This window comes from Eptatretus burgeri, chromosome 2 (genome assembly GCF_056783735.1).
Source record: "Eptatretus burgeri isolate ZD-2024b chromosome 2, Ebu_testis_v1, whole genome shotgun sequence".
Taxonomy (NCBI): Eukaryota; Metazoa; Chordata; class Myxini; order Myxiniformes; family Myxinidae; genus Eptatretus; species Eptatretus burgeri.
In genome coordinates, this window is record NC_140962.1 from 52166667 (window position 1) to 52193327 (window position 26661).

General features: G+C 42.8%; 1 long non-coding RNA gene across 1 annotated transcript in view; it reads right to left on the reverse strand.

Moving 5' to 3' along the window:
* Positions 1 to 1683: 1683 nt before the first annotated feature.
* LOC147032049 (uncharacterized) overlaps positions 1684 to 26661 on the reverse strand; it is a 50035-nt gene continuing 25057 nt past the window's right edge. The window contains exons 2-4 of the long non-coding RNA XR_015051898.1: positions 8407 to 8598; positions 4071 to 4165; positions 1684 to 2446 (exon numbers count right to left, since the gene is read on the reverse strand). This is a non-coding gene — a long non-coding RNA (uncharacterized LOC147032049). The remainder of the gene's footprint in view (positions 2447 to 4070; positions 4166 to 8406; positions 8599 to 26661) is intronic.

Here is a 26661-nt window from a genome sequence, read left to right on the forward strand (position 1 = left end):
GATGTGTCGTCGTGCCGTGGTGATGTGTCGTCGTGCCGTGGTGATGTGTCGTCGTGCCGTGGTGCTGTGTCGTCGTGCCGTGGTGATGTGTCGTCGTGCCGTGGTGATGTGTCGTCGTGCCGTGGTGCTGTGTCGTCGTGCCGTTGTGCTGTGTCGTCGTGCCATGGTGCTGTGTCGTCGTGCCGTGGTGCTGTGTCATCGTGCCGTGGTGCCGTGTCGAGCCATGGTGCTGTGTCATGCCATTGTGCTGTGTCATGTCGTGTTTGTGCTGTGGGGCTGTGTCGATATCCTGCCCCAGTGAAGAGGGGGGTGATTCCGGGGGGGGGGAGGGAGGAGGAGGTATCGGATGGAGGTGGGAATTATAGGGGTGATGGTTGATTGGGGACGGTTGAGGGGGGTGGGGGGGAGGGTTGTGGTTAGTGTGAGGGTGATAGGTGAGGGGGAATTGAGGAGGGGGGAGAGTGTGGGATCCATGTGGGTATTTTGAGGGTGAGGGTTGATGGGGGATTGTATGGGGATGGTGGAGGGGGTGTGTGGGATGGTGGTGGGTATTGTGGGGGTGATGATTGATGGGAGATTGTGGAGGGATGGTGAGATGGTGGTGGGTATTGTGGGGTTGATAATTGTGGGGGGATAGTGGAAGGGGTGTGTGGGATGGTGGTGGGTATTGTGGGGGTGATGGTTGTGGGGGAATGGTGAAGGGAGTGTGTGGGATGGTGGTGGGTATTGTGTGGGGATGGTAGAGTGGGGGTGTGGGATGGTGGTGGGTATTGTGGGAGTGATGGTGGAGGGGTGTGTGGGATGATGGTGGGTATTGTGGGAGTGATGGTAGAGTGGGGGTGTGGGATGGTGGTGGGTATTGTGGGAGTGATGGTGGAGGGGTGTGTGGGATGATGGTGGGTATTGTGTGGGGATGGTAAAGTGGGGGTGTGGGATGGTGGTGGGTATTGTGTGGGGATGGTAAAGTGGGGGTGTGGGGTGGTGGTGGGTATTGTGGGGGATGGTAGAGTGTGGGTGTGGGATGGTGGTGGGTATTGTGAGGGTGATTATTGTGGGGGTTGGTGGAGTGGGGGGTGTGGGTGTGGGATGGTAGTGGGTATTGTGAGGGTGATGGTTATGGAGGGGGGTGTGGGATGGTGGTGGGTATTGTGTGGGGATGGTAAAGTGGGGGTGTGGGATGATGGTGGGTATTGTGGGAGTGATGGTAGAGTGGGGGTGTGGGATGATGGTGGGTATTGTGGGAGTGATGGTAGAGTGGGGGTGTGGGATGGTGGTGGGTATTGTGGGAGTGATGATTGATTGGGGATTGGGGAGGGGGGAGGGCGGTGGAGACTGAATGTTTTTGTGTCCTCGGTCATATCCTCTTGGAGGAGTAGATAATGATGATGATACACATGTACTTTCTCTCCACCATTAATAGATGGGAGTCATTTGATTTGTTGTAATTTGTGTTGATAATAGATAATTATTTTCAGGTGTTCTTGTGGTAACTGACGAGTAATGCCAACAGGTGTTTGATCCACCGCTCAAATCGCCTGTGTACATGTGCTGGAAGCTGGGTGGAGATGGTGTTACAGTTTTGAGCGAAGGCTGGTTTTTCCGCCTAATCATGGAATGGCATTCTCTGTCAATCGCGGCAGATAACCACAAGATCTAGCCATCTTTGTTGTCTCATAACACTGTTCTGTAAAATGTTCCGAGCACAAAAGCGATCATTTTGTAGGTCAGATCCACACTTGGGTATTTCAGACAAACATCGTCCAATTTCAGGCAAACTTAGGGTCTTTCGGCCATTGGTATAGCGTGAAACCATCCCGGTTTGTATTATGATACAAGCACCAATGACGCATTGACTCGGCATACTTGTGGAAAATCGAAAATTATTCGACGTTTGAGTTATATCGTACGGCGATGTAACGGTCAACCTCATGATGCGACGTCACGGCTAATCTGAAGGAGAAGATTTTTGACGTTTAATCGCAAATTTACCTACTTTATAATTCGGAAATTGGAAAAAGACACGTCATATCTATTTTCTAGGGTATCAAGGGATTAAGCACCAGCACACAATGTCCTTCGCAAAGAGTAGGCGAGACACCATGGCCAAATTCCAAATTCCCACTGCAACTACTGCTGGGAGAGGGATGGCAAACCGCCCAGCATGATCACAGACCAAGAAATTGTTTCGGCAGAACCAAAGCTCTGCAACACAGAGTATCCCACATCAGAGATTTTGAGTCACTCAAATGGACAATTAAACATCCAACTCGAACGTTCATCTTCAAATGGCAATTCTGATGACAACTCTCTTTTGATCAAACTTCCAGAAATGGTGCTCCTCCATTTAAGAGTCATAGATATTCTAAATAATTTATGCAGTGAAAAAAACGATAAATTGATCAAACCTTTGCTTTTCTTCACAGGAGATGGAAGTTCTGGGCTCCTCCTGGTGGTGTATGTGGGCAAGCACAATACAGTAGTCATGAGAATATATCACATGATACACACACAAGGAATAAATACCAACTAAGTCTGGTGTTGGGTTAACAGTTAAAGTGGCTGGCTTAAGATCTTAAGGTCTTCAGTTTGAGCCACTCCCAGCCATTAAATTAACAATAGGTGGGTTGACAACCTGTCATCCTTCTGAGGTTGGCAAAATGAGCACCAACTTACTGGTAACAGAGGGCACTGCATCAGTGGCACAGCTGCATCCACAGAAAAGAATACAGCCAAGCAGCCACAAGGCTGCACAAGAATACATAGAAATGTATCACCTGCATTGTACTGTACCTGTACTCCACCATTATGGTTCATTAGGGGCCACCTTTTATTACCGATTACCAAATACAACCCGTCACTTTGCTGACGGGAAAACTGAGGTGGGTGGGGGGCGGGGGGGAGAGAGAGCGAGGAGGGAGCGAGACCGATGAGGGGGTGGGGGAGTGAGTAGGGGTTAGGAAGTGAGGAGGGGTGGTGGAAGGGAAGGCAGCATGAGGGGAGGGGAAGGGAAGGCAGTGTGAGAGTAGGGCAAAGGAAGGCAGTGTGAGGGGAGGGTCCACCCAGACAGAACAATCATCCAGACACGTGTGAAGATAACCAATGTCTGTCCATAACCACCTTTCGGATACGTCCGGAGACAGAGGGAGAGCGAGAGGGAGAGCGAGAGATAGAGATGTGGGAGGAGGATGCTGCATTGTATTAGGTATCATGAGGGGGTGGAGCTGGGATTGGACAGAGAGAGAACGAGGTGGGATAGGGGAGTTAGCAAAGAGAAAATGTTATGCTTTATGAGCAATCACACAATGTATGTGTATATATATATATATATATATATATATATATATATATATATATATATATATATATATATATATATATATATATATATATATATATATATATACATATATATATACATATACATAATATGTATTATGCCATCTCTGGGTTGGCCAAGCAGATTTTCCTTCTCCGTGTTACTCTGTCTGCCACTTCCTCCATCTTCATACCCACACATTCTATATCCTTTATAATAACACCCAACATAGCCTTTGTCTCCCGATGCTACCTTTTCTATCCACCGATTTCTCTCACGCATTTCTTAGTGGGTCTCTCTCAGTCTCTGAAAGAGCTAATTAAAATAACTCACAGGAGAGCTGAAGAACAAGTTTGAAACTTTTCGAGATGAAAGTCAGACAGAGCTGGAACAGAGCTCTGCATCTGCATTGGCAAGGCAAAAGCTTGAGGCAGACGTAATGGATATTTTGCGTAGACGGACGAGGGCAAGTCTTATCTTAGCATGAGCACCAATTCCCGTTGTACGAATCGCTTCCACAATTTCCTTGGTTAAGAGTTCGGTGAATTTTTTTGTTCAACTAGCCTTGTTCAGTGAATAGTTAGCAAACTTTGTTTCACGACTTGCGTACTCTCAGGGAAAACTACAAAAAAATGGAAAAGTTACAAACTTGACAGTGATAAATAAAGACTGTTTATGTGATAACTTTTTGGCACCCTATCAACCCTTGTCAAATAACTTGATTGATGATAAGTGCATGTGGTTGCATTCATACCTGATGCCACTTTGGCATTGACCGAGCGGCGCTCCCGAACTACACAATGTTGTTGCAATGGTTAGGATGGATTTTCCAAAGTCCTGGCCTGGTTCCTGCAAAATTCCCATGAAATTGAGGATGTCATAAACATCATGCGGGCACAGCCTGAGTTTGTTCGTGAGTTCAGAATAACAGTGGATTGGGATTGTGAATACAATGTAGCATATTTATAAACTTGCAGACATTTATGAGAAATGTGTGGCAAAAACAACAATTTTCTTTTTGTGACATGTGTAATCTTTTGTCAAGTGCATTGTGTTGTGTTTCTAACAAATTAGATCCAGACCACTAGAGTACAAATAAGAGGCTTTACTGAATCACTGCCATATTCTCTCTCCTGAGCTCCTTTCTCCACCACTTCACAAGCACCCTCTCGTGTCCAAGATCACATGAGCATTTGCATCATCAATGTAATAACAGGACATTTCCCCTTTTCTTGAAGACATTTAGGAAACACAGAATGGAACTTTGATTTGACAAGGAAAGCAACCAGTCGAACAAAATGCAAACACAGTAATGATCCCATTACCGAGTCGGGCAGTGAATCAAGTAAACGTTGAAATGAGATGGAACAAGCAAATTTTTTCACACATATGGGTTTCCAAGTATGTCCTGAATGAAATTCCATTGGGTGCTACCTTGTCATTTTTGGGCAATTATTTTTAACCTTTTCAACCCTGGCTGCTGTTTTACCAACCACGATCTAAACCTCCATCTACCCGAGCGGCTGTTTTACCAGCCACTATTCAAACCTCCATATACCCTCGCAGCCGGTTTACTGGCCACAATTCAAACCTCCATATACCCAAGCGGCCGGTTTACCAGCCACAATTCAAACCTCCATATTCCCTATCAGCTCGTTTACTGGCCACTATTCAAACCTCCATATACCCTCTCAGCTCGTTTACTGGCCACTATTCAAACCTCCATATACCCTCGCATATGATTTACCAGCCACTATTCAAACCTCCATATACCCAATCAGCTGGTTTACCAGCCACCATTCAAACCTCCATATACGAGAGCGGCCGGTTTACCAGCCACTATTCAATCCTCCATATACCCAAGCAGCCGGTTTACCAGCCACTATTCAAACCTCCATATACCCAAGCAGCCGGTTTACCAGCCACAATTCAAACCTCTATATACCCACCCTATCAGCTGGTTTACCAGCCACTATTCAAACACCAATATACCCAAGCGGCCGGTTTACTGGCCACTATTCAAACCTCCATATACCCGATCAGCTGATTTTCCAGCCACTATTCAAACCTCCATATACCCGAGTGGCCGGTTTACCAGCCACAATTCCAACCTCCATATACCCTCTCAGCTGGTTTACCGGCCACAATTCCAACCTCCATATACCCTATCAGCTGGTTTACCAGCCACAATTCCAACCTCCATATACCCTCTCAGCTGGTTTACCAGCCACAATTCAAACCTCCATATACCCTATCAGCTGGTTTTCCAGCCACAACTCAAACCTCCATATACCCTCGCAGCTGATTTACCAGCCACAATTCAAACCTCTATATACCCTATCAGCTGGTTTACCAGCCACTATTCAAACACCAATATACCCAAGCGGCCGGTTTACTGGCCACTATTCAAACCTCCATATACCCGATCAGCTGATTTTCCAGCCACTATTCAAACCTCCATATACCCAAGTGGCCGGTTTACCAGCCACAATTCCAACCTCCATATACCCTCTCAGCTGGTTTACCGGCCACAACTCAAACCTCCATATACCCTCTCAGCTGGTTTACCAGCCACAATTCAAACCTCCATATACCCTATCAGCTGGTTTTCCAGCCACAACTCAAACCTCCATATACCCTCGCAGCTGATTTACCAGCCACAATTCAAACCTCTATATACCCTATCAGCTGGTTTACCAGCCACTATTCAAACACCAATATACCCAAGCGGCCGGTTTACTGGCCACTATTCAAACCTCCATATACCCGATCAGCTGATTTTCCAGCCACTATTCAAACACCAATATACCCAAGCGGCCGGTTTACTGGCCACTATTCAAACCTCCATATACCCGAGCGGCCGGTTTACCAGCCACAATTCAAACCTCCATATACCCTATCAGCTGGTTTTCCAGCCACAACTCAAACCTCCATATACCCTATCAGCTGATTTACCAGCCACGATTCAAACCTCCATATCCCCGAGCGGCCGGTTTACCAGCCACAACTCAAACCTCCATATACCCAAGCAGCCGGTTTACCAGCCACTATTCAAACCTCCATATACCCTATCAGCTGGTTTACCGGCCATGATTCAAACCTCCATATACCCGAGCGGCCGGTTTACCAGCCACAATTCAAACCTCCATATACCCTATCAGCTGGTTTACCAGCCACAATTCAAACCTCCATATACGCTCGCAGCTGATTTACCGGCCACTATTCCAACCTCCATATACGCGAGCGGCCGTTTTACCAGCCACTATTCAAACCTCCATATACCCAAGCGGCCGGTTTACTGGCCACTATTCAAACCTCCATATACCCGAGCGGCCGGTTTACTGGCCACTATTCAAACCTCCATATACCCTATCAGCTGGTTTACCAGCCACAACTCAAACCTCCATATACCCTATCAGCTGGTTTACCAGCCACAACTCAAACCTCCATATACCCTATCAGCTGGTTTACCAGCCACAATTCAAACCTCCATATACCCTATCAGCTGGTTTACCAGCCACTATTCAAACACCAATATACCCAAGCGGCCGGTTTACTGGCCACAATTCAAACCTCCATATACCCTCTCAGCTGGTTTACCAGCCACTATTCAAACCTCCATATACCCAAGCGGCCGGTTTACTGGCCACTATTCAAACCTCCATATACCCGAGCGGCCGGTTTACCAGCCACTATTCAAACCTCCATATACCCTATCAGCTGGTTTACCAGCCACTATTCAAACCTCCATATACCCGGGTGGCCGATTTACCAGCCACTATTAAAACCTCCATGTACCTGAGTGGCCAGTTTACCAGCCACTATCCAAACCTTCATATACCCGAGCAGCCAGTTTACCGGCCACTATTCAAACCTCCATATACCCGAGCGGCCGGATTTTTCTCCAGAGAGCCCAGGATGGGGGAGCTGAAAGTCCAAGAAGCTCAGGATTCAAAGGGTTAAATGAAAAAAAGAAAATGGCCACTGACACTTTGGTGAAATCCTAATTTCCCGATAACTTTGTTTATAGTGGACGAAATTTATTGATGTAAAGATGTTGTTATATGTTTTCTGGCATAACAAATGCATTGGAAACAACAATTTTGGGTTTTAACGATCTCTGAATGTATTTTGTTTCATTAATCAATCTGCAAAATGATCATTTCCTCACATTTGAGTGTAGTTGTTAAATTCAAGTTACCATTCCACTGTGTGAGTTATATTCAGTTTCTTATTATCGATGTTATTTCAGACTGGCAGGGTTACTCAGCATTGCCCGGGTGGGTGGGTGAGGGAGTGGGCGAAGCAGTAGAGCTGGCAGGGCTGAGAATGGGGCAGTTGTATTGGGGGCAGGAGAACCAACGGGGTGGGGCTGACCGGGGGGGTGGAACTGTGTAGGGGGCAGGAGAGCCAGATCACCAGTGGGCAAAAGGATCTTAATGGTCAAGGAACCTGGGGTCTTAAGTGTCTTTGAGGTCTTAAGGGTCTTTCAGGTCATTGGGGTGTTAAGGGTCTTTGAGGTCTTAAAGGGTCTTTGGGGTCTTTAAGAGTCTTCGGAATATTAACCGTCTTTGGGGTCAAAAGGGTCTTGGGGGTATTCGAGGTTTTAAAGGGTCTTAATAGTGTTTGGGGAATTCAATGGTCTTGAGGGTCTTGTGGGTCTGTCAGGCCTTTGACATCTTAAGGGGTCTTATCTCCCAAACATGTAAAAAGTCTTCCCTCAAGCATGTAATCTAATCTCTGAAGCATGTAAAAAGCATTTATGGGGAGAACTTATGGGTCTCCGTGGGTCTTTAAAGGCTGAGGTTGAGGATGAAAATACCCTGAGGACAATCCCTGGGTTGGACTTGGTTTGTGTGCCAAATGTGGTGGTGGGCGAACGTATTATTTAGTTAATTAGGTTCCAATTTTGCATGGAGTCAGGGCAGTTGTGCAGTGAACCAATGGGTGGAAGACGCAGCTCGACTAATTAGATGTGCTGGCCTTTGGCCGTGTTATATGTCACGTGATATCTCTTAAACAATATAATTGCATATAAATTAAAAAGCCAGAAAAGTAATCTTTAAACGCCAGATTGTGGATGGAAATACCTTTAGGACAATCCCCGGATCGGGCTTGCGATGTATGCCAAACCTGGTGGTTGTTGGTCCAGCAGTCCTTGCAAAAAATGCAAAAACAGACAGACAGATATCCAATGAATCTTATTTATTCGATGACTGGTCCTTCAGAGTTTGATTGCTGTTTCTTCAACTGTTCGAAGTCAGAGGTCCTCATCACTGCCTCTGCCAAAAGGATAAAAAGCATCAGACGTGCAAGCCAGTAGCGTGGTGATCATATCCATAAAGATCTTGAAAAGGGACTTATTGAAAATGAAGAACTTACCATAAGACTATATAAGTCTTGTGCAAAACCTACTTAAAACACTCAAATTTCTCGCACAAAGAAAAAGTAGGGCATCGAGCAACCAAAAAGTTCCAAAAGTGAACCACCGATGCGTCGATGCAGGTCCAAACTCCAATAATTTGACTTCAAGGAACATTGCATAATATGTGGGTAAGAATACTTGCTGCCTGACCCAAAACATCCAGGTAGATGAAGAAAAGTAACAAAAATGCTGACAGCTGATTGTATTGGTCAACAATCATTCAAAGAATATCTCCAGAAATGTGATGAAGGGGGAGATGAACTTTCAGATAAAGTTTGTAGACGTCTTTCAGGAGCTGCTGTAAATCTTCATGCAGCTGATGTACAATATCACAGCAATTGTTGTCAAAAATTCTGTAGTTTTAAAAACATAGAGTATGCACAATCCATGACACAAACACCTGACAGTATAAATGTTGATGCATTGGATGCCATTATTGAAGAAATTCATGAAACAGAAGACCAAGAAGGAACCCAAAGAATTAAAGAGCAAATATGGAGCCATCAGGAGGAACCTGGATAGGATTCGGGTTTCAGCCGCTACTCCACAACCCTCAAACCCATCCAGACACAGCCAAGTGAGCCTTGCAGAAAAAAATTCTGCAAGAATTCACTTCTCCTTAGAGAGAACAGAGATAAGAGTTGTATGTGGACAACTTCGTGATTTGCACCTTGCGAGTTTTCACCATGGTTACAATGAAAGTGAGTATCAAAGTAGGAGAAACGAATGTATGCGATACGGAAAGGCTCTATGAGCATATGCTAGTCCTGTCACAGAAAAGAGAAATAGAATTGTCAACAGTATTTAAGTATGAATTGGCACCTGTGCCTTCATTTTTGTTTGATGACATTGGCAACTTCAGAAGTCATCAAAGGCACCATTGCTACATAAGCTTGGCGTAGTTGATGCCAACAGCTATCAACCAGAAGTGAATATGTATGATGGAAATGAAGTGATATCCAGTTTCATGGCCAACATGTGATATATTGCAGCATTTGGCTGACAACTTCATGAGGGCAGTAGAATAATCTGTTGTCTTTGACAAGTATGACGATCAATCGCCAAAGACAAATGAACGCAATAGACATACAGGAGGAAAAGTCTTCCTGGACTACTCCCTGACATTGGGCATGGAATTACCTCCAAGAGATGCAATCATGAAAAACACTAGTAACAAAAAACATTTCATCAAGTTGTTGTGTGACTGGTATCTCATCAAAAGTGCAACTTATTATTGAGGAACAATGTATGTTCAATCATGAAAAATCTGGCGTCAACATTGTGAGTTACGTTTTTCACGTCATTATCAGAAGAAATGCAAAACACATCCAGTTTGTTACTGATGACAATGACACATTTGCCCTGCTGGTGTATTTCACTGGGAAATGGTCATTTCTGGATGTCGACATCTCCATGAAAAAGTCAAATGGTTCTGTGATCAATATCACTGCTTCTGCAATAAAGCTTGGTGAGAAGTGCAAAGATCTGCTTGCGGTTCATGCGCTCACTGGTTGTGATGCAACTAGCTACCCCTTTGGAAAAGGCAAAGTATCTGCTATCAAGGTAATGATTAAACATGATCGAAATTTAGACTGCATTGGAAATCCAGATGCAGACAAAGAGCAAGTCATCGATGCTGGCCGTCATTTGCTAAGCTTGCTCTACGGCTCCACAAAGATTGACATTACTCTTGATGAACTTCGGCACCAAATGTTTAGCCAGAAAAAGGACAGCCCAAAGATTAAGATGTTGCCACCAACCGAACCAGCTGCAGCACAACATATCCTACGCAGTCATTTCCAATTGTGTTTGTGGAAATCTTTCGAGGAGCAAGATCCACTTGACCTTGATATAACAAAATATGGATGGCGAATTGCTGATGACATACCTCAACCAATTGTGGGTGGATCATAAATGGCACCGATGGAACTTCTCAAAGTTGGTGCACGTGAATTTAATGACTGCACTTGAATGCAAGAAATAAAACATTAATTTGTATATTTTCTTCCAAAAGATAGAATCACAGATCCTTGAAACTCAAAATCGTTGGTTCCAATGCATTGTTATGTCAGAAAACATATAAAAACATCTTCATATCATTCAAATTTGATCCGGTATTGCCAAAGTTATCGAGAATTTAGGATTTCACCGAGGCGTCGGTGGCCATTTTGTTTTTACGTTTAAAAAAAGTTGCCCAAAAATTACAAGGCGGCACCATATGGAATTTCATTCAGGACATACGTGTTTACAAATAAATGAAAAAATTTGCGTGTTATACCCCATTTCAACGTTTTGGTTTATTTTGCCTTGTCTACGTCTCGACGAACTTGGTACCTTCACCATCCATCCATCCATTGGGACCATACTCTGGGCAGAGCGTTGGTGCTGCCTAAGCAGTCTCCTTGGCTATTGGGAACAATCCTGGACGGGTCGCCACTCTGACGCAGGATACCAACAAGCTGGTACTCATTTTTCCGACCTCGGAAGGATGACAGGCAGAGTTAACCCCACCTGGTATTAATTCAACAACCGAGTGGGATTTGAGCTCAGGATCCCGGGATCCCAAACCCACCACCCCAACCATTAAGCCAGCACCAAGCATGTACCTTCACACATGAACTCTATCAATGTATGGTATCGATTAATTGTAATCATAATATTGGTGGCCATTTCCTGCAATCAGGCAAATAATCACAATAAATGTAAGAAATGAATTGTAATTCTTCAGTCATATGAGAACATGAGCATTGAATATTTACTGAGCTTGTTTTCAACTTATGTCTCGTACAATAACTGTCAATGTTTCATTCTATCTCTCAAAGTATTTCAGCTGGGTCGGTGATCATCCAACCCTTTTGCTCCGCACTGGACTTGTAACTGTTTCATTCCTTTCATTTCCCTCTTTAGTCGGCATGAGTGCAGACAGTGCAGACTCTGGATGGAGGACAAGGTGGGATACGCTACATTTTTTTTCCCCATCACTAAACACAAATGTGCTCGGTCCAATTTTCTCCTGAATCCACATAGCATCAATGTATTTTGAAGTCCCTGTTTTCACATGCATTCACATGGCTTCTTTACTCGCACATGATCCCAAAATTGAAATGTCGGAACCTTCGTTCTTCTTCTTTGGTTGGTGTACTATTTGCTTCTTCTGTCTGTTGATAACAGTGTCCCTCACCTTCAGGTACAATTCGGAATCACGGATGACCGTGAAGATGTTTAACCTGGTGCGCATCTTCCTTTTGTGAAGCAACTCGAATGATACAACGGCAGTGGTGTGTGGTGTTGCCTGATAATGCTGGAGAAATTCTGTTTCTGCAGGTTTCTGCAGGTTTCCATTCTCATTTCACATTCTGTATGCACTCCTTCAACATCCTGTTAAACCTTCCATTCCACAGCTCCGTTAGCTTGAGGGTAGTGAATGCTGGAGTGAGTTTGTGCTCTCCGTCTCCGTCTCCGTCTCAGTCTCCGTCTCCGTCTCTCTCTCCCAAGAACTGAAAGAAGGCAGAGGACATGAATTGTGGGCCATTGTCGGGAACAACCTGATGGGGATTCCCTTCTCGACTGAAAACTGCCTAGAGAAAAGCAGTGAGTGCCACGTTTGAATGGACCAACAATGGATATTGCCACTTTTTGTCAGGGTCCCCCAGGCAGTTTGGCTGGCTGAAGCGGAGCAGAGAAGGTTTCCACAGTTTTGTCGCTCAGTTGACAGGACAAGCAAGAATCACGTTCAATGTGGCATCGCAATGCTTTGATCAAGTCTATTCACAGCAGTGGTGAAGCACAGTTGTAATATCATCATGAAAATCGGTGACATGTCGGTATCCCAGTGTAGGTAAGTCATCTTTCAAGTAAGCGACTAGTTTGACACGAGACTCAGTCAAAGGGCTGTTGGCAAAATGTCTCTGCTACTGCTGTTCTGGCAGAATATAGCGCATCTTCCTTTTGTGAAGGGCCAAGTGCAATGCGTTCCATTTTTTTGTTTCCATCACAAAGCACAAATGTGCTTGTCCAAAAGCTCTTTGCAGAGTTACAAGGAGCCAGTATCAACGATGAGCTCCACATTGCAGGTATGCCCCCCCCCCCAGTTGACTCGACTTGAACCTTACAGAGAATTTAGTGTTTTGTCAGGACAGCATCGTTCAATTAAAGCACATTCAGATCAGGGACAACAACCTCACGTACGTCTTTCTGGGCAGAGCAGCAGAATTTTGAAAAGTGTCTCACTTTCCTACATGCATTACATTTTACCTTCAAAGCAGAACAAGAAGGCATACCTGGCAAGGTGGTTTGTAGACCCACACCTGCAGCAGAACGGTGTTTTTGGTGGACGGTGGATGAAAAGTCCACAGCACGGTTTAAAGGTGAGATAATTGCATGTTTGGCATTGATCGCTTGGACCGATGCTAAATCAGTAGCTGGGTTTGCATTGAGCAATGCTGATTCGTTTTGACAGGCCATATTGACTGCTTTCGTTCATGCAAGGTTTGGCTCCAACAGCAGTTTTTACGCAAATCCTGGTATTCGCAACACGTTCCACCAGCTGATCAGATAGCATCTCTTCTTCCATTTCACAAAACTCACAAGCGGTGGAAACTTGATTGACGGTCTCTCATCAGCCCTCTGAGCTCTTTGGCAGAATTTGTAAACGTTCAGCAACCACATTGATTTTTCAAAGCAGCGAAAGCACAATCAAAAGTACTACCCATGTCCGGTAAAGTGTAGAAAAGCCATTGTCCCTCTGCCCCCAACCACTGTAATAGAGCAGCACGCCTTTGTCTCTCAGGCCAGGCCTCAACCGTGGTATCGATAACAAGTAGTTCTCAAACATTTTCTTCCATGTTGAGAAAGGAATAGACCAGGTTAGGGCACGGAAGCTGCCATCCTCGACGGCAATTTTGTTGTGTTTGTAAGATTTCAGATCTGGACCACAGGCATACGATAACAGGCCTTAATCACCGCCACATTCGCTCTCCTTGGGTCCTTTCTACGCCTCCCTCATGCTTACCCTCTCGTGCCCAAGACCACATGAGCATTTACATCATCAATATAATAACAGGACACAACACAGTGGGAAACGTTTGTGAATATTCATCATCCATTTCATTTTTGAGCTTGAAAATGACTGCCAGTATAAATCCCGTAAAGCTTGGACAACACAAGATTAAAGTGTAAGGAGCTGATGCATTGGCAAAGCAGAATTATCGGACAGTGAATACTTTTACCATTCCATGCAGCGTCTATGACGTACACCAGAATCAAATGCTGTTGCATCAACTTCTTGAAAGGCTTTCTGTTTTTTTGTTTTTGTTTTGTTTCTGCTTGATCTGTAGTTGTCCAAATGTCGGGAGGCTCAAATGTTGGCTTCAGTTGATTCTATCAAAGCGAAAGATGCATACCATTGTGCTTCAACGTGTTGCTTATGGCACGGAAGTTTTCATGATATAACGGCTCGATTTGGTTCGGAAAAGGCCGGAGAATGGGATTGAGAAAAAAAAAAGAACATTTATTCCAACAGTAATTTGCTGTTATGCCCCTTTCCTGGTGCTGTCAGGTATCATAATGCTTTCTCTGCTTGCTATTGATCATCAATGCTTTCTAAATATATGTCAAATTGTGAATTTCAGAGATGTGCTGGGAGTGTTCTCCCGATTTCAGAAGTTTAAGTGACGGTCACTTCATTACAGCTTTGTCTTACCGTCTAATATTCATGGGTGAGCTTCAACATAAATCATGCAGATGACAAGGGCACAAAGAGACATCGGTGTACTTTTATACAAGTTATCACGGTAAGAGTCTGAAAAAAAAAATCAAGCGAGTATGTGGGATTCAAACCTTGGATCCCAAGTACGAGTTGGGCACTAGATCTGGACGGCTGTTGGCTCACAAGGAGCTCCTCCACCCTTCGCGAGGTCTTGTTTTTAATCCTGCTGGGTGTCCGTATCAGACACCCTCCTCACAAGAAAACCTGGTGGGGAAAGACGGTTTCATCGCCGACAACCCGACCATGGAACAGGTTCGTACAGGTTTACATGATACCTGTAAGCAAGTCACATATCTAATCTGGCCTGACCTGACGATAATTTGACACTATATCCTCACGGCAGAGATGACATCACTGAAAAAAAAAAAAACCCTTCACAACAAACATCGTGAGTGGTTGTTATTGCTGTAGTGCATCAATATTCAATGAGTGGTGAATTATTGGCTTTGTAGCATTCATATCTGAACCCGTGCCTCATGTTGTGGGAGTACACATCTATATCCCATCTTCCATAAGTGCTTGTCTATTGCCGACAAATCTTAGCAATTCATTTTAAAGTACATTGATTTCGACTAACGTACTTGTCCTGTATGTGATTTATGTAGAGACTCCACCATGAACCAGAGAGATGCAAGCAAACCCAGACTCAGGAGGGGGGGGGGGCACTCTAGGCTGAAGAAGCATCCACACAATCCTGAAAATCCAGGGAAACAACATTATCTCTGTCCCACTTCTGTTTTTTTTTATCCTTCCGAACAACACAAAAACTTACTATAACATTCCCACTTGACATCATACACATGCAAAGCAATAAGACATCTCCAATATGCAGACATCACAAATCAATCACACCTGGCTCATCTTAATCAGCTATTCTTGCCCATATCCCTTAATCAATATGCCCATTGCTTCGCAGGACTTACCAAAAACCAGTTGAACACCAATCAACTGTCCTCTGGGTCTGTCACTGTCCATCTTGGTTAACAAACTGTCCTGCCACTATTATATTTATAGCCATCATTAGTTTGCAAGTATAAAAGGTGGAGAACTTCGCAATACACAAGAACAACAACAACAACAACAAACATCTTACATTTCATTCAGTTTCCCTGAAAAAATACCATATTTCTGTATTGATACTGGAAAAATTCAGCACTCAGAGTTAAACATTTATTTCAGGGTTCCCTCATGATAGCCTTTTTATAATGTAAAAACTCCAGTTTCTTTCAATCATTGCTCGTACCTTAGTCCATTTAGCCCAAAATCAATCTCGTCACTCCACACTGAAACCTCTCTATGGCAGCTGCTTCCTTCCTCAAATGTGGTGATTGAAATTGTAAATAATACTCTAGGTGAGGTCTCACTAAATTATTGTACTATGTTAACACTACTCTTTGGATTCATAATTTATCCCATTTGCAAATACAACCTAAAACCTTATTAGCTTTACATGTAGCTGCCTGGTACTGTGGCATCTGCTTCACTACCCTTAGAGTCCCTAAATACTTCAGAGTAGCCACCATGTCTTGTCAACTCTTTTCAGATTGAGTGTCCTCCACATGTCATGATATGGAATGGGATGGATAGTAAACGACTATTTGGACAGTATTCCTTTGATAATCCAGTTAATCAGATGTTAATCCAGTTATCTGGGCATGCTGCAAAACTGGTTTGTGCCACAACTGGAAAACCTTGGTTTTCGGGGCAATGCGTGGTTCCAGCAGGATGGGGCACCAGCACGTTGCACGATCGATGTTAGGGAATACCTTAGTGAGGTTTTCGGGGAACGTTGGATTTGCTGTGGGTTACCGGTACTACCGGCTACACTTGACCGGCCACCCTCGAAGCCAAGACCTGTTGACACGTGATAATTCCCTTTGGGGCTTCATAAAAGAGGTTGATGTACATCTGCGCTACAAACCCACTGATGACCTGAAACGAGCAGAGAGACTTCCTTTTAATCAGATCACCCCACAAATGCTCTGGAAAATGTCCCACAAAACATGGCGGAAAATGATTATCTGTCATGACAATGATGGAGCACAAACGGATCCACTGGACAATTAAGGCTTGTGTCATGTGCTGTAAAATGTGTAATAAAGTAAAAGAGTACTACTAATGTATGTGGTATAACTTGTAGAACCCTTCAGTGTTGTCAGCTGATATGATATAAGGCGGGGTCACAATTTTTACAAAGGGTGACAAGACATTGGGGCCACCCTGTAGGAGAAGCAACAACTTACAATATTTGACACCGTTTTTTTTCCATCAAGCACGACGCACTGAATATGTATGATTATACAGCGCCACACCTAAACGTGCACACACCCAAAGTCGGTTTCCATTTCAAACGATGAACTTTATTTTCCAAAAAAATTTTCCTTCCGGAATCTGCAAGGAATCTATCATGGAGTACGATAACACTCCACATGCAGGGATGGCATGGGAAAAATGGCCACCCATTCAAATGTGCACAAGATGATACACTGACAAATACATTTTGAAACCCTTCTCTGATCGATTGGTGCATCCAATGGCACAGCATACATATCCTGTTGTTTTAGAAAGAATGATGAGCTATCATGTGCTCATTCAATGAGCTATCAATGGAACAAAATGGTGCCCATGACCCACGTAACACGAAATTTGTGGGACGCATCATGTCGCTACTCCGAGTACAGAGGGAGTCTACCTACGCCCCTCCCCCAACAGGCATAATCTACTACCACCCCCAAGTCCTTCTTCTGTATCACAAGCTCCAAGACTGCTCTTTACCTCCACCACCGCAGGTGAAGAAGGTTATGTTTTCACCCCTCTCTGCCTGTTTGTTACTTGCAAAATCAAAGATTTTTCAAGTATATTGACCATTCTATTTTCTTATTCTGTCTGTCTGTTTGTTTGGTCTGTCTGTCTGTCTGTCTGTCTGTCTGTCTGTCTGTCTGTCTGTCTGTCTGTCTGTCTGTCTGTCTGTCTGTCTGTCTGTCTGTCTGTCTGTCTGTCTGTCTGTCTGTCTGTCGTCTGTCAATCGCCTACAAGTCAAAATTTTAAACCGATATTCACTAAACTTCACCATATGGTCGAGTTTGTCATGGACAAGAAGCCTATTGTTTTTGAGGTCAAAATGTCAAAAGGTCAACAACGAAGGTGGCATTCTAAAATGCTCAATTTTCATCCAATTGACTTGAAATTTGAAGAAGATTTATACTTTTTGTCACGGAATTCAACCAGCCACTTATTTTTGAGGTCCACATAGACCAAAAGGTAAGCATAGGCCCAACGTCAACAACTAGGATGGTATTTGTAAAATCCGCAATTTTCATCCGATTGACTTGAAATTTGAAGAAGATTTATATTTCAGGTCACTGAATTCAACCAGCCAATTATTTTTGAGGTCAACATAGGCCCAAGGTCAACAACATAGGCCGAATTTCTAAAATTGTCAATTTTCATCCCATTGACTTAAAATTTGAAGATGATTTGCATATCAGGTCACTGAATTCAACCACCAATTATTTTTGTGGTCAACATAGGCCAAAAGGACAACATAGGCCGAATTTCTAAAATTGTCAATTTTCATCCCATTGATTTGAAATTTGAAGATGATTTGCATATCAGGTCGCTGAATTCAACCACCAATTATTTTTGAGGTCATCATAGGCCAAAAGGACAACATAGGCCGAATTTCTAAAATTGTCAATTTTCATCCAATTGACTTGAAATTTGAAGAGGAGTTGCATATTTGGTCATTTACGTCAATTACCAATTATTTTTGAGGTCAAATTTGTGTTATGGATTATGCAGGTATCGTGATCTGCATGACGTCTTCTTCTTGCTCCTTTGTCTGTCTGTCTGTCTGTCTGTTTGTGTGCAAGATATCTCAAAAAGTTGTGGATGGATCCGAACAAAATTTGGTGGGCAGATTAGGTGTGTGACAAGGACGAACTGATTAGATTTTGGTGAAGATCTGGATCTATATTTGACTACGAGAATTTTTAAGTGATTCTGCACCATTGAACGATAGGGCTAAACTAATATCTAGCACGATATCTCAAAAAGTTGTGGACAGATACAAATGAAACCTGGTGGACAAGATGGGTGTGTGACCATGACGAATTGATTCGATTTTGGTGAAGATCCGAATACGATATTTATTTAATCTTTAAAGTGATTCTTCACCATTGAGAGATAGGACCAAAATCGATATATAGCATATTTCAAAAATATATTGGGCCCGATATGTTCTCGTGGATCAGGCATTATGTGGTGGAAGTCTGCGCTCACTTGAGTGGCCTTCTAGTTTTGAATTGAATTTATTTTAATCCCAATCTGAATTAAATTGAATAATAATAACCATCATGGGTCAGTTTCAAGTGTCCATTCAAAGCGGAGGAGGTGCATCGAAGAAGGACGTCATGGTACCCCGTCATCACTGCCCGCAGTTTTAAAGTGTCAGTTTTAGTTATGTCTATTATTAATTACTTAACACACCGGTACACGAACACCACACAAAACAAGTCCTGGCGAGGGTCTGTAATCTCTGGTTGCTCTTCTTAATGTTTGTTCATGCATTTTCATTTGCAGCCTGCAGGAACCAGCGCAACCAAACTTTGCATGGCCTCTACTTTCATCCAGAGGAAGGTCGAGGGCCATGTTTGGATAAAGAAAAATTGAAAAATTACTAAAAAATTTAAACCAGATAATTGGCCTTCAGGCCTCAATCGGGTCTTGTGTTAATACACTACTTGCATTTTCTCCCCCCCCAGAAACGATTGGGTAATATGTATTGTGATTTATTGTAAGCAACACAAGTTTAATCATTGTAGTGTTTACACGTATACCTGCGATTAAAAAAATATTGCTTTACACAAGTTTATTATAACACTTCCATGTTTACGCTTCGAGTGAGTATGTTACTTACACACTGCTGGGATTGATTAACATGTATTGTGAAGATCATATGGATTGTATTGCTATATGATGTATACAAGCGAATGTATGTTTATTAATGGATGCAATAAATTATTTATTCCTTACTACGTTTATCGCCTACTTCTAATCCTCCCTGTCTCTTTATGATCCATCTGTTGCTTTTTAAGCTTTAGTTTACTGATCCGCATGATCGGCACGGCATGGTGTGCCACGAAGATCGGCATGGTAAGATGCCTGCTGGAGCACTTCTGAAACTCCCAAAAGAACACTTTGGTTTCGAAACATCTTAACCTACCTTACTTGCATTATAAATACTGCCACATGCCACCAAAAAGACCCCTGATGGGCAGAAAACAAATCAGATGCAAAGAGAATGGCAGTCTCCAAGTCACTTGAGAGTCAAGAGCAGACGCAGGCTCAGCTTGAGGATCAATGTGCAAGACCAGCAGTCTCCAGGTCAACTGAGACGACAGAGAAAACACAGGCTTAGCTTGAGGATCAATGTGCAAGACAAGTTGCCTCCATGTCAGCTGAGACTACAGAGCAGACACAGGCTTGGGTTGAGGATCAATGTGCAAGACAAGTAGCCTCCATGTCAGCTGAGACTACAGAGCAGACACAGGCTTGGGTTGAGGATCAATGCAGCCTACAAGGCAGCATCTTGGCCATCCTTCAAAAGTGAAGCATTTCAACACAAGTCCAAGTGCATTTTTTAACACCCAAGATTGGTAATTCATAGAAAACCATGAGGTTTTTTTTTTTACATCCCAATTTTACATCCAGGAAATATTTTAATACATATTGCATTGAATTCCCCTGGACAATGGAGAGTACTTCAGAGTTAGTATGTACTGTATAGTGTATATATATATATATATATATATATATATATATATATATATATATATATATATATATATATATATATATATTTACACTCAGTGTACAAAACATTCGGAACACCTGCTCTTTCCATGAAATAGACTGATCAGGTGAATCCAGGTGAAAACTATGATCCCTTATTGATTGCACCTGTTAAATCCACTTCAACAAGTGTAGATGAAGGGGAGGAAAGGGGTTAAAGAAGGACTTTTAAGCCTTGAGATGATCGAGATGTGGATTGTGTATGTGTGCCATTCACAGGGTGTATGGGCAAGACAAAAGATTTAAGTGTGTACTTTTGAACGGGGTATTGTAGTATATGCCAGGTACACCAGTTTGAGCGATTCAAGAACTGCAACGCTGCTGGGTTTTTCATGCTCAACTGTTCCCCATGTGTATCAACAATGGTCCACCACCCAAAGGACATCCAGCCAGCAGCAAGCCAGTGGTTGAAAATGTCTCATTGATGAAAGAGGTCAAAGGAGGCTGACACAAATTGTGCAGATCAACCGACGGGCTATAGTTAGTCAACGGAGAGTCCAGTGCAACGTTGGTGCTGAAAGACCCATTAAAGAATGCACAACTCATTGTACCTCAACACAAATGTGGTATGGCTGCTGATGAGCATACAGAGTTCCACTTCTTTCAGTAAAAAAACAAGAACCTGTGGTTGCATTGGGCGAAGGAACTAAACACTGGACACTGGAGGATTGGAAAAACATTAGCTGGTCTGATGTATCCTGCTTCCTGCAGTTTCACGCTGATGGGAGGACTATGGTAAGGAGAAAACCCACATGAGTACATGCATCCATCATGGCGTGTGTCAACATTGCAAGCTGGTGGTGGTGGTGTGATGGTGTGGGGTGTGTTTTCATGGCACACATTGGGCTCCTTGATCAAAGTGGAGCAAAGTTGAAATGCCACAGGATATCTGAACATCACTGCCAATCAGGTGCATCCCTTCATGGCAGCAGTGTATCCATCTGCAAGGAGATTCCTGCAGCAGGATAATGAATGCCCCATGCCACAAGGCAAGGATTGTTCAGGAATGGTTCCATGAACATGACAGTGAATTCACCTTACTGCAGTGGCCTGCCCAGTCACCAGATCTCAATCCAATTGAGCATCTGTGGGATGAGATGGAATGAGCTGTTCGGAGTAGAGATCCACTCACTACCAGCCAACTTGACACAACTGTGAGAAGCATTGGAGTCAACATGGGCCAACATCCCTGTGGAACGCTTTCGATGCCTTGTGGAGTCCATGCCCCGATGAATTGAGGCTGTTGTGAGTGCAAAAGAGGGTGCAACTCAATATTAGGAAGGTGTTCCTAATATTTTGTACACTGAGTGCATTCTGCTTATATATATATATATATATTTTTTTTTTAAGAGAAACATAATCTTGTTCTGAATTATATATACAGACAAATGGCAATTTCCTGGCCTATTGCAAGTAATGTATCTTGTTCAGAGAATGTTTTTGACTGTCTCTTGTACTTAGTGCATGAGATCTTTCTTTATTGTCTTGTTTGCCAAAAAAATCCTTGACAGCCAAACATCACTATACCATGCAGCCAGTACTCTGCAAAAGCTCAATAGGCTTGACTTTTTCATTGACGAGAAATTTAATAATTATTCTCTGTCTCCCTCTTTGTTACATCATTTATCACCTTACTTTTCAGCACATTCACTGAAGCCAGAAATGTGCAATTATGAGTTTTGTTCCAGACATGATCACTCTATAAACAAAGGGTGAGGTCAAATTCGAGCCAGTCTTGTAAAGGTGAACAAAAAAGGAATGATTATTGTAAAGCAATCCTCTGTACCATTTTCCAGATGACTGCTCTCTGTGCAGAACAGTACATTATATCTCTGTGAGGCAGGCTGCCATGGCACTTCTGTCTCCAGATATGGAAAATGTAAATCATTTGTCAGCTTCCTGGAACATGGTTTTCAATGCAATAAAGTCACAAGCTCCCAATACATCCCTCTACAAATATCTGCTATCGAACCAATACTCTATTTTAAATATCCGCCTTTCCTATTGGAGATGGGAGGGTAGGATGAGAGGTTGAGAGGTTAGATGGGAGGAATATTGGAGGGATGGGGTGAGGGGGAAGCAGAAAGGGGAGACATGAGGTGGAGGGATGCTGAAGAGGGGGACACAGAGGGGTGGGGCTTGGAGGACGCATGCTTAAGGAGATGACTGGGGGTGGTGGGGGGGGGAGAGCAGGTGTTTTTGTTGTTGTGACGCTAGGGTTGTGGACAATCCTAGCCTCACAACTTTCGGAGTAGAGATCCATACATGGAGAGGTTTGGGACAATGAATGGATGTGAAGGGGAGTTAGTTGATGGTTGTTTTCAGGCAACCTCATCAAAATGGACTTCTCATGATCTCATGATCTCAAAATGGACATGAATTTAGATACATTGAAACAGACATCACGGGAGGGGTGAAATGATGGATTGGTGAAGGCACGGAGGAAACTAGTGTGTGTGTGTGTGTGTGTGTGTGTGTGTGTGTGTGTGTGTGTGTGTGTGTGTGTGTGTGTGTGTGTGTGTGTGTGTGTGTGTGTGTGTGTGTGTGTCGATTACTCAAGTGTTTATGAATTCGATAGGTTTGGGTAGGAAACATTTTGAAGAATAAGAAGAAATGTTTTCTGTTGAGAAATGTTTCTTCAACATTAAAATGTTTTTTTTTTTTTAATCCAATCATTATGACAAAGCTAAACATCCAGTACATACTTTAGCCCAAATACCACCATACATGGTAATGTTTCTCCAAACAATACACTTACATCTTGACTCTATGCAAGGCCAAAAGGCAACATCTCCAACCACAACAAAAAATATGCATTTTGGCCCTAAGGTCCAAATGAATGGTCTGACAAGCTTGACTGGTTTCTCTGTTGAGTAACTTATTCAGATATCTCAAAGAAAGAGAAATCGAAATATTAGGACGAAGCTAAACAAATGTATTGCAGGCCATAGAGCAATTAGTACACGGCCACACAAAGCTTGTCAAATGAACACAAACAAATTGGAATGGAAAACTCATCTTCTTGAAGGTTCGTGTCGATCTCCTGTCTGTCGGTGTATCGAGCGAACAATGGATGAAATCGACAGAACATTGATTGTAGTATGATAACTACCGTGAGAAGCATTAGCATACCTCAATCAACCTTCTGTTTATTCAATTCACTGTCAATACACATAAATCCTGGTTCTGATGACCAAATTGGATGGTGCATTGTTTTTATGAGATATTAAAAATGATGAAAATATTTTTTATGATCAGAATGCATTGTCGTACAATATTTCTTGCTGTTTCAATTGTACTTGTTTCATCAGCAAGACAAAACAAGCTTTTCAATTCAAGGTTTTGGCCAGGCCTGTATACTATTTGACACCAAATTGCATGAGGTCACATGCAATTTGGTTGGTAGATATGTTATAGCAACTTTGACCAAATGGTTGATTTGTACAAACCAAAATGTCATCAGTAATATCAGATTACGGTATAAATATGAAATAGTTCTTGATAAACAGCAAAACATTGCACAAATCACCGAATGCAGATTTTCCTTACAATTCCAAACCATCTATTTATCAGCAAGGAAACCTCTTGCCATATGGACGAGTAGTAACATTAAGATGTGTCTCACTGCAGTATATGTTAAGCGACGTCATTAAAATTCACTCGAGAATCTTGGGGAATGTAGGATCATAAAAGTGAGCTGAAATTGCTCGAAATGATGTTGACGAGATGGAGAGAATAAAACCACGAGAAGGTATTTAAATTAAATTAGTTGCTGACAGAAAAGGAATTTTCAAGCCGAGTTGTTATACAGAATTTAGATGACTCGCCTTTGATATTATGTGGGTGCAATAGGAAGGTTTGAAGAATAAAATCCACAAATGCCCCTATTACATGCCTATATAAATTAATAAATCCCCTATTACATGCTCTGTGCCAGGTATTCAGGGTCATTGCTTGTTGGCTGCATTAAAGTGGATGAAAGCCATTTCAATTATTTCAAAGAATGAACAGGACAATGGTAGGCCTCTGGCCAATTGCTTTACCCTGTAACCTCTGCCAATACATATATCACATTGAGGTGTGTGTGTGTGTGTGTGTGTGTGTGTGTGTGTGTGTGTGTGTGTGTGTGTGTGTGTGTGTGTGTGTGTGTGTATTGTTGGTTGTTTTCTTCATATTCGGGTTTCAGAAGATGGAACGTAGTCCTCTTAGGTCTTGAAATATCCACCTCCGTTTTGATAAGGGATAATATTGATTCATGGACCAAGCGATTAAGTTTTCTTGTTGTCAGAGTTTTGTCCCGAGGGCTCTTTTCTGGATCGTCATGGAGCCGAAGACAGCTTTCACCTGTAATTTATTTGAAGTAATATTCCCAGAAATGGTTTTTAAGATCTCTGTAAGGTTCTTTTTAACCATTCCCATTTCTCCAATTATCAATGGAACAATTTTGGTGCTCTTCAGCTTCCAAGATCTTTTGACTTCATTTTTGAGATCCTGGAATTTGGTAATTTTTTTGATTTCTGCGGTTTTGGCCAAAACTGCTGGGAAGTGACGCTTCAATTAGCAATGCTGTCTTTTATTTATTTATTTTAACCGAAGTACTATATCCGGTCGCAACGCTTTGTTTTCTATGTTAACAATCAATGGGATCATCAGGTCATATTATGTAAATATTACTTCCTTGTTTTGCTTTTGGTTCATTTTTTTCCATCACTTTTCCATTCCACCTGGAGCTGGGATGTTGAATTTTTTGCAGATCTGCCAGCAGATCACTCTACACACTTTGTTGTGCCTTTGTGTGCACAGATGTTCTGACATGGGTTTATTTTACTTCCTGAAAGGAGGAAACTTATGCTTTCTGTTTCTAGTTTGCAGAACCTACAGGCTGCACCTGTCTGATTAACTCAGTACTGTCATTTTCTTAAAGCCATTCACAAAGATTTGTGTCCTTGGTCTTGGACATTTATTACCCCACGTGCACGAAGTGGAAAGCGGGGTTCAACAATTGGTTCACTTTGTCTGTCTGTTGGTCCGTCTGTCTGCAGATGTCAGTGTATGATCGAGGAACTTCTTCTTCTTCCTCTTTCGGCTGTTCCCATTAGGGGTCGCCACAGTGGATCATCCGTATGATCCGCATAGTGATCTGGCACATGTTTTACGCCGGATGCCCTTCCTGACGCAACCCTGGTCGCCTCTTACGACACAGGGATATGGTACACCTATTTTAACCGGGGTATACATTGGCCCAGTACACTGGTACTCATTTCGCCGACCTCAGAAGGATGACAGGCTGAGTAAACCCCCTGGTGTATTAATTCAGTGGCCCAACGGGGCTTGAACTCAGGACCTCTTGGATCCCAAGCCGCTGCCCTAACCACTGCGCCAACAACAGGCTGTATGATTGAGGAACTACTTCATTTCAATTTAATTCTATATTTTTTGAACACTGGAGAACACAAATCAGAATCTGAATCACAACATGAACCTATGGTTTAGCAGTACTTTGGCTCTGAAATTGGCAAAATATATGGAATCCCATTCAGAGTGAGCATGTGCACAGAGGAAGGTAATTGTTTTAGTTTGTCTGCTTGTCTGGTGGTCAAAAACAATTTGAAATCACTCCAAACAGGAAACTTAGTGTTTATGGGGACATCATAAAGGACACGAACAACAGGCACGAATAACTAATTTAATGTCTGAAATAAAATGGTGTAAAAAATGGTGCAACAACGGTGGTAAACCTCCGAAAAAAGGTTTTTTTTCTCCGGCCTTTACATTTAAAACCAATTTTTTATTTAAATTAAATTACACACTAACTTTTTTCCAAGTGCTGCAATATCAATGTGGTGTTCCAAAGCTCCATTGCTTTCTCAATCAGTTTGATTATTTGGGGAGTGATCTTATGCAATTGCATGCATTTTTTCATCCATAAATGTGGGACACCATCAAAAGGTTCATATGTACGAGGTGTGTTCAAAAAGTATCCAACCCTAATTTTTCATGCTTAAACAAATGAAGCTAGGGAGGCGTGGTTTGGTGCACGTATGTAGGCAATCCTATTTCGTATGCGTGAATATTTTCCCGCCTGCAGAAGCTGTCACTCGCCGACAGACCGCCGATGAGTGAGGAAGTGTAAGTGAGCGCCGTCGAATTTTCGTTTTTGACAAAATGACGGAAAACTTGAACAATGCTACTGCATCAAATTTTGTGTAAAGCTTGGTGATTCCCAAGTGGAAACGATCCGCAAGATTCAACAGGCCTTCGGGAACGAAGCAATGGGCACCACACAGATAAAAGAGTGGT